The sequence below is a fragment of the Thermobia domestica genome, chromosome 7 (assembly GCF_964235325.1).
Source record: "Thermobia domestica chromosome 7, izTheDome1.hap1.1, whole genome shotgun sequence".
Classification (NCBI taxonomy): Eukaryota; Metazoa; Arthropoda; class Insecta; order Zygentoma; family Lepismatidae; genus Thermobia; species Thermobia domestica.
In genome coordinates, this window is record NC_137460.1 from 145,304,961 (window position 1) to 145,317,546 (window position 12,586).

General features: G+C 38.0%; 1 protein-coding gene across 10 annotated transcripts in view; it reads left to right on the plus strand.

The window, feature by feature from the left end:
- LOC145690457 (putative palmitoyltransferase ZDHHC24) overlaps positions 1 to 12,586 on the plus strand; it is a 292,920-nt gene that overhangs the window by 145,485 nt on the left and 134,849 nt on the right. Inside the window, exon 3 of one of the 10 annotated variants that reach the window (XR_014132223.1) lies at positions 2,216 to 3,501. The exons of the other annotated variants lie outside the window; for them this stretch is intronic. The gene's annotated coding sequence lies outside the window, so the exon portion shown is untranslated. Of the gene's footprint in view, positions 1 to 2,215; positions 3,502 to 12,586 lie in introns of those variants that run through there. 10 annotated transcript variants of the gene reach the window in all.

Here is a 12,586-nt window from a genome sequence, read left to right on the forward strand (position 1 = left end):
TCTTCCCATGACGATCAGCACTGTATATCCATTAGATTGGCACAAGCAATTTTATCAATCCAAACGTTGGTAACGATTTTTAAAATCGCTAGAGCATTATCAGATTACCTTTACCTATTCTGCCTGTGATTGCAATTGTTGAAGAATTCAGGCATCGGAACGGGTCTCTTTTTCATCTAAAAGTATCTTTTTTGGCCAAAGTCTCTATCAGTCTCTATTTTTGAAACATTAGTCTACTAAATCTCTTTTTTTAATCTTTACGTAGTCATATTGTTTGGATTGTGGCCAATGTACTAGAAAAGGACAGTAATTAAATAAAAGAAAATAATAATGATGATGGATAGAAAATGACATAAATACAATGTAATAGTCAGTGTGTGTGTGTTTGTGTGGGAGGTTGGAGGGATTTCTGTCTCCCTAGAGGGAGATTGCCAGGGAGACCCTTCTGTGTTTGTCTTACCTTTTTTGTTAACTACAAGGGAATTGGCAACAGATTATCACCTCTCATTATTTAACAGGGTTCCCATCGACCTGGTAAACCGGGAAAGTGAGGGAATTCATGTAACTCAATAGTCATAGAATTTGATCCTAGTCATAGAAACATTTAAAAACCTGGAAAAATAAAAGAATTTTAAGTATGGATTTATACCTCTCAAATCCAGTTTCTAAACCTTTATTTCGCTACAGCATCCTTTCTTTTTTCTTTTTTTCGTTTTTTGTTTAACATTTCGACTTAAAAAATACAATGTTACGGCTTAACGACTATATAAATATTCATGTCGAGTCAACCCGAAACAAGAGGAAAATATAGATGACTTTTTACATTATATGTAGAATCGGAAATTTATAAATCATGATCTGGAAAAGTAAAGGAATTCGTACTTGCAAAATAAGGGGTAATCCTAATTTAATTAGTTGTAAATTGAGGTAATATAAGAACTAGTCATGCCTTTCGCTATGTCACTGTGTACATTCGAGCATTGTAGCCTTCAATTCGAGAATTTCCTCTCTAAGGTGATGAATTCCGTAAGCTTCTATTAACTGATGTATACGAGCAAATAAAATCCATATCTCCGGTCTTCATGAGTAAACAAATGAAGTACACCTATTGAGTCTCCCTGACTATACAATCATACACGAGTGTCAAATATAAGTACAATCAGGACAAAAACGTCGGACACTCAACGCATAAGTCGTACGGGGAGTGCCCGATTTTTTTGTTTCTGGCTATACATGTATATATTACCTCAATGTTACGAAATTACGACGACATCCACATATTGACTGTTATAGGGTAACAGAAGTGTAAAAATCACTTCGCTTTCAGAATATTTTGTTACAGTATTTTAAACGTATAATTTTCGCACGTTTTTAAACGATTGAACAGTGTATTCTAAAAGATTAGTAAGGGGGATTACGAAGCAATTAGCTTTTGGCCACCCTTAAAACAGTGGATCTATTCGAGTTATGCGAGTTCGATACCATCAAGATTTCCCTGTTAGGGCATTTCTAGTTCTTATATTACCTCAATGGAGTTGTAACAAGTAGGAACATTCTAAAACGATCTTTTTGTTGGTATATTTTGTACGTTCTGTTACCATCTTTGGATGTCCGTCCCGTGCACATTGTCTGCTGTATAAAAAACCTCACAATCATGCACGTACACTCATGTTCAAAACGATTGTCGCATATCTATATCTGTCTTCCTGTAAGAATATAATTTGATAATGATTTTGCAGGGTACTTTTAATACTGATACTATGTGTATAATCGGAAAATGTATATTTGTGGTAAATTTCATAGGAAAAGAATTATAAATACGAAAATTAGAATGAGTAAAACAGAATGTTGCTAAACGGACAAGAAAATTTTATTTTCGTTTTATTGTTCTTATTTATGGCTCTTTTGATATGAAATTTGCCACATACATGTCTTTGCCGATTATACACATACTAACATTATAAGAAATAGAAGGCGAATTCGTTATCAAATTATATTCCTACAACAACATATTTGTAGACGTGCGACAATAATTTTGGACATGAGTGTACATTTAACCTGTGTGAGCTTGAATCCTACGAAGTTCAGTCCGGATTTCATATCTTAGTGTTTATTGAAGTCTAACTCGTGTTTTTGTGATGAATTGTGTTTTTTACGTTAGAGAAATTCCAGGAACGGATGCCAATAGACTCTATAATAATTTATGTATTTGCAGGTGTGTCGTGAAGTGAACAGTGTAAAACACGTTGAGGAAGTGTAAATTCAGGAATGATTGATTGGCTTCACATGAAAGACAGCAATGGTCAGCGAATATCTTCTTGGGCAGAAAAACGTGTGTTGTAAATGTTTCAAACAAAGGTTTCATTTAGTTTTACAGCATTCTGAAGGAACAGAAAAAAAAATGATGTACTGATATTCTTGGAGGAAACCAGCTAGTATTAGCATGCACACCTGTTCCATCAGGTTCTGACAGTCTTCAATCCTCTCAAACTAGCAGTAAGCTTCCAGAGTCTACAACAGAACATAGCCAAGATTGCATCAACTGTGCTTATTTGCAGTGTCAGGGACAGTGCTACGGTGGCATAATTGATATGGACAATGAAGAGCATTTGTAGCAATTACTTAGCCTATTCATGTACAGATATCAAAGCTACATTTGAAAGAATGTTTGCTGAAGGATTGCCTGATAGTTTTTCCATTAACCCTAAAAAGATGCTCTATTTGACCACTGATGCTCTTGGTGTGCATTTCTATGAAGAAATGTTCGAAGATATTGGCTCGGTTCCATAACATCATTTCTTATGATGAAACTACAAATGTTGAAGACAAGAAGGAGCTGCAAGTTACCATTACATATTGGTCAGATCTCAATTTCTAAAAAGATGATTACCCTGGGTCAAAAGGTTCATAAGCATTACCAGCAATTTCTGAAGGAACAGCGACTAGCCAAGGAAAGAAGTGCCACACTTAGAGAAGAAAAGTTGAAAAAAGCAGAAGAACAAAAACTGGAAAATGCATGAATAGAAGTGCTAAGAAGAACATAGAAGAAATTGAAAGCCAGCTTAGTGAAAGGAAGAGGATGTATAGTGAGACCAGAGAATCTGCAAATTTTCTGCTTGGTGAAGCCACAGATAGACTTCGGAAGGCTCTTAAAAAAGGGGACCTGAAGGAGGCACAAACCACTCAAGGGATGTTGGGAGGTGTCATGTCATTGAAAGGAGAGGAATGCAAAGAGTTCAAGGACATTCAAGTTATTCAGGAAAGTGTTGAGAAAAGATAAATGCTCTAATTACATCGTTTTTTAATGCACAGTCAAAGAAGAACTGAAATTTATCCAACTGCAAAGTTTATATATATATTATATAGTGCTCCTGAGATGTCAAATCATAATGATGTTTTTGTATCTTTGAAAAAAAAGCCCATCTCCATTCAGAAGCAGAAACAAAAGCTTTGTTCTGTTAAAAATCTTTACAGCTGAGTTGTCTTTATATATGCTCAAAAATTAATGCCTTGGATCATTTGTGAAGATTGGAAAATAGATAAATATATATTTTATTTCTGGTACTAACCGGCATCTTGGTAGAGGTAAATTACTATAAAAAAGATTACCTTTTCTAACTTCTGACTGAAAGTTGATTTGTGAAGTTCCTTATCAAAGGCGGGTTGGTCTATAAAGTCTCCTATTGTACTTCATTTGGTCTACAAAGTAACTATTTTCAATGCCATTAGACGCTCCGATGCCTGAGAATTTCGCGTATTACCAATACTACAACTGCAACACTACATTGCCAACACCTATGGTTTTATTTTGAAAATATGTGACTCTTGTAAAAATTGATCTTGGTCAATACTCCATTGATTCCCTGTATTTCTTGTGGCAGAATCAGACCAGGTCAGAAAAATCACAGCGAAGTACTGAACATAGTTAGCTACACGCGTCTTCACTTCCGCAGTGTGCTGTTGTTGCAATTTCTTCAGATATTGGTGTATTACTGCTTTCACTTTCCTTTTCCTAAGTTCGACAATGAACGTATCAATGACAGCAGCTTTCTTAATAAGTTTATCTTCTTTTCATATTGCCTATGTAGCCTCAGAAAAATCACATGCTATGTTTTCCAGACCAAGCGTCTGGAAGGCAGGTCCTCCCTTTCCAGGGCAGTCACCACATTCCTGAAATAAACAAATCTCTCATTGTACACCACAGACTACTTAAGGACTTCAGACGTCCAATCAATTGTCATATGTCACGCCTTCCAGTAAGTTCTAAGTTACAACGCAAAATTTAAAATTAGCACTATTTACAGGGCTCAAAATTTCAAAGTCAGACGTACTCGCCAATCCAAAAACGATGGTCACTAGTATCCCTCAGGTACAAATTATGTGAGGTCCCCCTCACGGCCTTTGGTTTGACAAAGAAGGAGATTACTCAGGGCATAAAATTTCAAAACCAGACAGATTCAGGATAATCAAATTTGAATTGGACAATTCATATAGACGTTAAAGGATATCTTACGTTAAAACTTTACGTTTGTGTAACTCTCTCTCTCTGCATTGAAATATCAGTTGCCTATTGCAGTGATAACGGTATCTCATGCAAATATCTATTTTTAAAAGATATTTTATGTATTTACTTATTTTGTTATTTATTTATTTATCACTTATATCGTGACGTGATTGGTTGATCTATTCTAGGCACTGGGCTGTACCTCCCAGCTGTTCTAGATTCAAACAGCGGGGGGAAGCGATCTCTCGCGTTGACGCGCCAGGAGGCAAACCATTTCGATTGTGGGTGGGAAAGGAGGAGCGAATTACAACATTGTTAAGACTTCACTTTCCATGTTTGTTGTGAAGACTTCATATTCCATGCTTTCTCTCACTCAGTGACCATTATTTTCGTGCGAAACAGAATCTGCGCAGCCCTGCGAGTTTAGGCAGAAACCATTCCTACTGAACATTGGTCGCCAGCTCTAAATTTCTATTCGCCAATGGTGACCTGGCGATCGGAAATTTTGCGCCCTGATATATATATATATATATATATATATATATATATATATATATATATATATATATATATATATACTTATTTCCCTCCCTTTGTCCCTCTAGGTGGGTGTGGAACCACGCACTTAGGTCGTTAGTGCATAAAAGTTTGATCTACCAATATAGAGTACAGACTGTTCCTTTTTATATATGACGGAAGTTTCTTTAATACTTGTTATGTATGTTTTCGCTTTCACCACATTTTACTGCAGCTGTTTTAATGATAGTATCATCTTTGTTGGCCCTCTATTTTTTTCTTTTTACAGCTAGCCGGAGGCTAGCACCCTGTTAGAGGGCTACACCCTCTTTGAGGGGGGAGAGGTATTGAGGATTAATGGATAGAGGATTAATAGGCAGATGGGCTAAGTGATTTTATTTATTTATTTATTTATCATCGAATATCTGGACATTATGACCTTTGCGATCATAATCATAAATTAAGGATAGGCGAAATTACTTAACTATGTAAGTATAAATTAATGTTGTAGATTTTATAAACATATAGAATGAGTGAAAAGGAAACTAACCCTTAGAATGAGTGATAATATAAAGAAAGTGATCATAAACATATAAGGAAGTTAATATGTAGAAAACAGATTCATAAATACAAACTCCAAACACAACTATATATATATGATTTGGTGATTGAGAAATCCTTATAGATTAAACTGCTAACAATTAGAAGTTATATTAAAAGAGAATGAAGGTGAATAATGGGATGAGGTGCGATACACGGGACAACACAAGGGAAATTAGTATGACAAATGAGGTTATCTTCTGCCTAGGGGCTACTCTAGGCTGATGAAGACGTGGGGAGCCCTGTTAGAGACAAAAGGTCTTACTGTGCAGAAAATGATGGAAATACGTCCGGTAGATGGGCATGAATTTGATAGTCTTCGAGTAAAAGTAAATCCGGGTGATCAGGTGGCAGCGTATAGCAGTAGAGAGTGAAGAGCAGACTAAGTGGGGAGTAGGCATAGCGGGGACGGACAGGATGAAGAGCAAGATAGTGCATAGTATCAAGGAGTAATGGCTGGTGAGAAGTATACCTGATAGTGATGAACTTCTGCCTAAGAGATTCAAGATGAGATGTCGGGGAAGGTGACGAGATTATACAGCTCACGGGTTGGGCTTGGTAATTGAATACGATGTGCGATGCGGAATGCATGTCGCTCTAGGATGCGTAACTTTTCATAGTATGTTGGAAGGGCCGAAATCCAAGCAGTAAACCCATATGTAAGCATTGGTCGCATAAACGCTTTATATGTATTCAGAACTGTGTTAGGTTGTAGGCCCCAGGTTGTGCCAGTCAGGTACTTGAGAAGGTTCAGGCGCTGATAAGCTTTGGCAGCTACTTTCTTGAGGTGTGGTTTCCATGTGAGATGAGAATCATAAAGAATGCCCAGATAAGTAACGGATCGAGTTTGAATGATTGAAGTGTCATTAACTGTGAGTGAAAGCAGCGATGGGTTGCGGTGTACTCTGGTGCGCTTTCGTGGGGGTATAAAGGTAATGGCCTGTGTTTTTGCTGCATTGATTGAAAGCCTCCACTGACGGCACCAATGAGTGAACTGGTTGATGGCTTCTTGGAGATCTCGAGTGATCTGACGGATAGTATTTCCTAAGGCTAGAAAAGCAGTATCATCAGCATACTGAAATAAATACATATCAGGAGGAAGTGGAGGGAAATCGGCTACAAAAATGATATATAACAGCGGAGATAGAGCAGAACCTTGTGGTACTCCTGACAGAAGGAAGATGGGATGAGAAAGCTGATTATTGATGCTGACGTAAGAGAGACGACATACAAGAAAGTGATAGATAAAGCGAATATATGTAATGGGAAATGCAGAATGGAGAAGCTTATGGAGAAGTGCCAGGTGCCAGACTTTATCAAAGGCTTTTTCGAGGTCGAATGAAAGTAGGCAAGAAGGTCTGACAGAATTATAATGATTTGTGATGAGACTGGTGAGGCGAAGGAGTTGATCATTGATAGAGAATGCAAGGCGAAAACCAGCTTGAGGAAGGATATTTTTAGATTCTAGGTACGGGTGCAATCTTTTAACGATGATGCGTTCGAGAATTTTGCTAAAAGTGGATGTCAGTTGAATAGGTCTATAAGAAGATGTGCCGGTAGGTGGCTTGTTTGGCTTCAGGAACATAAGTGTTTTAGAAGTTTTCCAATCCGTTGAGAAGAATCCGGTACGGAGATTGAAAGTATAGATGAGAGCGAGAAGCTTCAAAAGTACAGGAGGACTTTCCTTAATGTGCCGATATGTAATATTGTCAAACCATGGGGCAGAGTTACGTTTGCGGTTAACAACAGTGATAATTTCGGTTGTGGAAATGGGTGTTGTAAGCGGATGATTTGGAAGCGTATGATTGCTACTGGGCTGTAAATAAGGAGAGTCAAGAGGTAGATTGTCAACAGGATGCGGAGCTGTGAGATCGGAAAGAGGTGTAGGTGTGAATATTTCCTGCAGGTAATCTGCAAAGGCATTGGCTTTTTCCTGATCATTTTGAAGTGGTGTGTTATTGTGGAGTAGAGGACAATGAGGTTTTGTATATTTACCGCAGAGTGCGTTGAAACGTTTCCAGAATTTAGAAGGGTGGCTGGTTTCATTGAGGTTATTACAAGTTTTTACCCAGTTTCTCAGTTTATATGCCTTGAGATAGTTACGAACAGTGCGTTGCAGCTGGTGATGGTGGTGAAGGGTTTCTGGGTTTCTAGTACGAACGTATTCGCGATAAATCTGTCGAAAGCGGCAAATCATAGTTAAGTATTGAGGCGGTAGTTGTGGTTTGTATGGAATAGAAGCTGAACAGGAAATATAGAGTTCGGATGCGTGAGAAATAGTAGAGCTGATTGTAGTTATGCTTTTGTATAACTGCTCTTCCGTAGATGGTGGTGCGTGATTTTGAAGTGATTGGGTAATATGTTCACGATATTCGGTCCAGTCCGCTTTGTCATAACGAAGTGATGTGCGAGGAGGTGGTGCATTGACAGGTTTGTTGGCGGTATTGTGGTGATAAGTAAGTTTGAGAGGTGCGTGATCGCTGCCAACGAGATCAAGGACTTCGACTGTGCAGTGGGAAGCTATGGTGATAATAAGGTCAGGTCAGGTGATAATAAGCTATGGTGATATTAGAAGTGTTAATAACGTCAGGCGTTGTCTGAGAGATAGGACGGGACGATGTGGGTAAATCATGTATAATTCCTGTTGTATGCGAAGAAAGAAATTGAAGGAACGTAGTGCGTTCATTATCTGTTCGACTATGGAGATTGATGTCTGCCATGATTAAATAGTGCTTATAGCTATGTGAAATGTGTTGGAAAAAGGCAAGAGCAATCGGATGTCCGGGACGGATATAGATGGTGATGACACTGATTGCGATATTGGGAAAATACAATGTTGTGATAACATGCTCTGGAAGATTGGAAAGTGGACAGGGATGGCGTCGAAATGGTAAAGCGTGGTAGAAGCCAATAGCTGCTCCACCGTTAGCTCGGTGAGCAAGAAGCTGGCTGTCACAACGAAGGATGTAATGGGGTATGTGGATAGTATCACGGGGTTTTAAGAAGGTTTCGTTCAGAAGGAAGGCGTTCACCTTTTCTTCCAACAGAAGCGTGTCAAAGAGCAGCTTGTTTTTGGATAAGGATTGAATGTTTAGAAATAAGAACACAATACCCATGATATGAAGTATGCGGTGGTAGTTAGAAGTCGGACGGAAGATTTGTTGTGTGAAAATAGACATCGGTGTTAGAGTACGTAGCATTAAAGGAAGCATGGAAGATGATCCGGGCGGCATGAGTAATTTGTTGTAAAATATGTGGGCGGATAAAAGGATGGATATTTTGTAAGGCGAGAGTTGTGAAAGCCAGAAGTTTATCGATAGTAACTGGTGTGGATTCCACTGGAAAGTCTGTGTTGGTGGATGAATCATGTGTTCGTAATGGAGCTACTAATTCAGGATGAGAAGTTTCTGGTGAAGGTTTCCCTTTGCACTTATAACTACAAGTGGGAAGTTGTTCATTACAAGTAGCGCATCGAGGTGGTAGTTTTAAATTAGTGCATGAACCAGTAGGATGAGTGCCACTACAGTAGCCACAGACGGCAGTATTACTGCAGTTTGCAATTGTATGTTGGTTGTAAACTTGGCATTTCTCGCAACGAATTGGCAACGGTGGTGAAGAACGAGAGGGTTCGACTCGATGTCGTTGCTTATAGATGAAAGCACCATTTGCAAGTAAGGTATCGATTGTTTCTTGAGATGAAGTTAATATCCGCACCATACATGTCGGTCCTTGATCATTGCGAATGCGAAGAGCTTTCGTGATGGTAAGTCCCTCTGCCCGCAACTCTTCTAAAATTTCCTCGTCTGCATACGACGGATCAACTCCCTTAATAACTACCGATAAAAGGGAGGTTTCTTAGGAGGTGGTGGTTGTTTGCGCCGAGATGAACTAAGAGTTTCCATTGTAGCGTTCTTGCCAAAGATTTCAAACGAGGCTTTGTTGCGTACAGTGATGGCAAACTTGGGATCAGTTGATTTAAGAATGATTCCGTTGCGAGTCTTAACTACTCTAGTGACATTGTTGCTGGGAAGATACTTCCGTAGCTGGAGAACTACAAATTTAAAATTTTCGAATTTCGGGTCAAAATTCTGAAGTAAAAATGAATGTAGTTGATTTTCGGATGTTGGAGTGATCAGAGGTGATTGGGATGATGTGTGTGCAGTTTCCAAATCCATAGCATTAGATGCTGACAATGATATATCTGACAAATGTTGTCTCTTAGCCGGCGGTGAATTTCTTACACGCTCGGCATAATTCTCAATGCGATGTGGCGATCTTGATCGACTGGAGGCGTTCGAGATGGTGGAGGCATTGGAGCGCTCTGAGGCTCTGCGATTTCTGTTGCCCTCCTTCCGCTTTTCCACCTTCGTGGCATGAGCCGGGCGGTGGAGTGAGAAAGACTGGGGGTAATCCTCCGTGACGACCATGCATCGAAGCCCCAGTGATCAGAGGAGGATCCGCCATGGAGATCAACAGGTGGGCCGAAGCCCGAACTTAAGGTACAAAAGCAGTGTACAATGATGTGATGAGAGATGATGAAGGTGAGGTGACACGTTTGGATAGCCACCAAGGTAGGAGGAAGTTTCCGGACAGACCCGTAGCACTGCACACCCTTGGCTTGATCAGTCTGGAGTGCAGGGCTCGTAGGAATGACACAGAAAAGTCTCCGGAATATGGAGTAGGAAAGTTTCCAAAATACACAATAGCCACGCTATTGCAGTTGTCGCCAGCAAAAAACCGCTTGCGACCGAAAGTATATGGCCCTCTATCGAGAATAATGTCTTTTATTTTCCAATCGAAATAACTATTGTAATGCATATTTCATCTTCACGTCATTATTCTTACCTAGACTCAGTGGCGTATTTAGGGGGGGTGGCTTCCGGGCTTAAGCCCTCCCCGAAATCTTACTTAGTATAGTAAAGTAAATGAAATATCTTGCAGAATTTTCACATTTCCAGGCAAAGCCCCCCCCGAAAGTTAGCAAAGCCCCTCCCGAAACAAAGTCGTAAATACGCCACTGCCTAGACTTAATGCAGATTCAATTTATTACGTTGTGATTTTTCTCTAATATTTTTGGTAAATATGTCTAATATTTTTGGTATTTATGAACTTTTGCTACTTCCTGTACTTGTAGTATGCACGTATCTACGTAATGTTCTATTGTATTGCCCTCTGTTGGCAATTTTCATGGTTTCTGGCCCTCGTCATCGATGACCAGGTCAGAAGTAATGAAATCTACTTGTACGGGAGCAATTTTTACTTGTAACCAGTACTAAGTAAAATGGGTGGTTAATTTGTGCTACATTTTGTGTGAATATAATTAATTATTCTATATTTCGCTCTATTGAGAATATTGAAGTGAAGGTATTATCAAGAGTATTGGTTATATATTTGTAACTTTGTGTTGACATTAGACGAATTAGTTCAACCATATGCCCCACTTGATCGAACAGAAAATGTAACTATTAACGTTTCCTTTTTATTAATTAATTAACTGCTTTAACTAGTATCTTTTCTCGGTAAATTGGTACTTTTTTTAAAAAAAAAAAATCAAACTTGCTATACCTTACGTTAATTTTAGTCTGTTGTACCACAAGGCATTTCTGGTTTGTAACCCGTTCTAGTAACCAATCAAAGTGCAATGGAATTAAAATTATTATAATCTGTTAGGTATATATATATATATATATATATATATATATATATATATATATATATATATATATATATATAATGGTAATAATTAGAGTCCGGATTTTTATGTAATATCAACCCTCTAAATATGTACACCTTGTCTCAAAAAGGTTGAGCGCATTCTTTATTGCTGTTTCGAGGCAAAAATTTTCTAAGTCCAACTTCGGGTAGTGATGGGCAGTGGGAATATTCCCGGTGGGAAGGAATTTAAAAATGGGAATATTCCCTGGCCTATAAATTCCCGGGAAGGAATTTATTTCCATTTCATTACTTTATCTTCCAAATTAGAAGAACCATATGACTAATTACTTTATTTTAATATATTATGATTTACTTCTAGGTTTTAAAGAATTTGGAGGTTAAAAAATTTAAAATTATTTGACGGTACTTTATATAACTAAGAATGTGATTTTTTAAGTTTCATTTCCATTTGCACTAAAATGTAGGGTAATTGTTTAGTGTTGGAGGCCAAAACTAGCAAAAAGTAGGATGATTTACGGAAGAAATGATGATTTGGAGGTTAAAAAATTTAAAATTATTTGACGGTACTTTATATAACTAAGAATGTGATTTTTTAAGTTTCATTTCCATTTGCACTAAAATGTAGGGTAATTGTTTAGTATTGGAGGCCAAAACTAGCAAAAAGTAGGATGATTTACGGAAGAAATGATGATTTGGAGGTTAAAAAATTTAAAATTATTTGACGGTACTTTATATAACTAAGAATGTGATTTTTTAAGTTTCATTTCCATTTGCACTAAAATGTAGGGTAATTGTTTAGTATTGGAGGCCAAAACTAGCAAAAAGTAGGATGATTTACGATGTTGATAGTGATGTTCAAGTAGTCAAGAAAGTATTGAACATACTTTTTTTTATGGCATTCGGGGATTTATAAAGAACGGAAAGGTAAGTGGAAGTGATTTATGTGAGAAAAGAAAGTGAATTGATGGTAACGAAGGTAGAAAACAACATGTCGTGCGGGGCTCTAACCCGCCTTCATTCGCTAACGCTCGCTCTGCAATGCTGTCTGAATTTAATGTTGGTAACGTAACTTAACGTGTGAAACCATGAAACAACCGCATCGGAATATAATATCGCAAAAACGTAGGTGCAAAAGCTTGCCCCCAATGCTAAATAACATCCAAAATTAGCAAAGTACTAATTTACAAATGATGAAAAGGAACAATTTTGTAAAGTAATTTAGAATTATGTAGAAATAGAGATGAAGTACTATTAATAAACTCTGAATCACCATTAGTAATAGACGTCGAT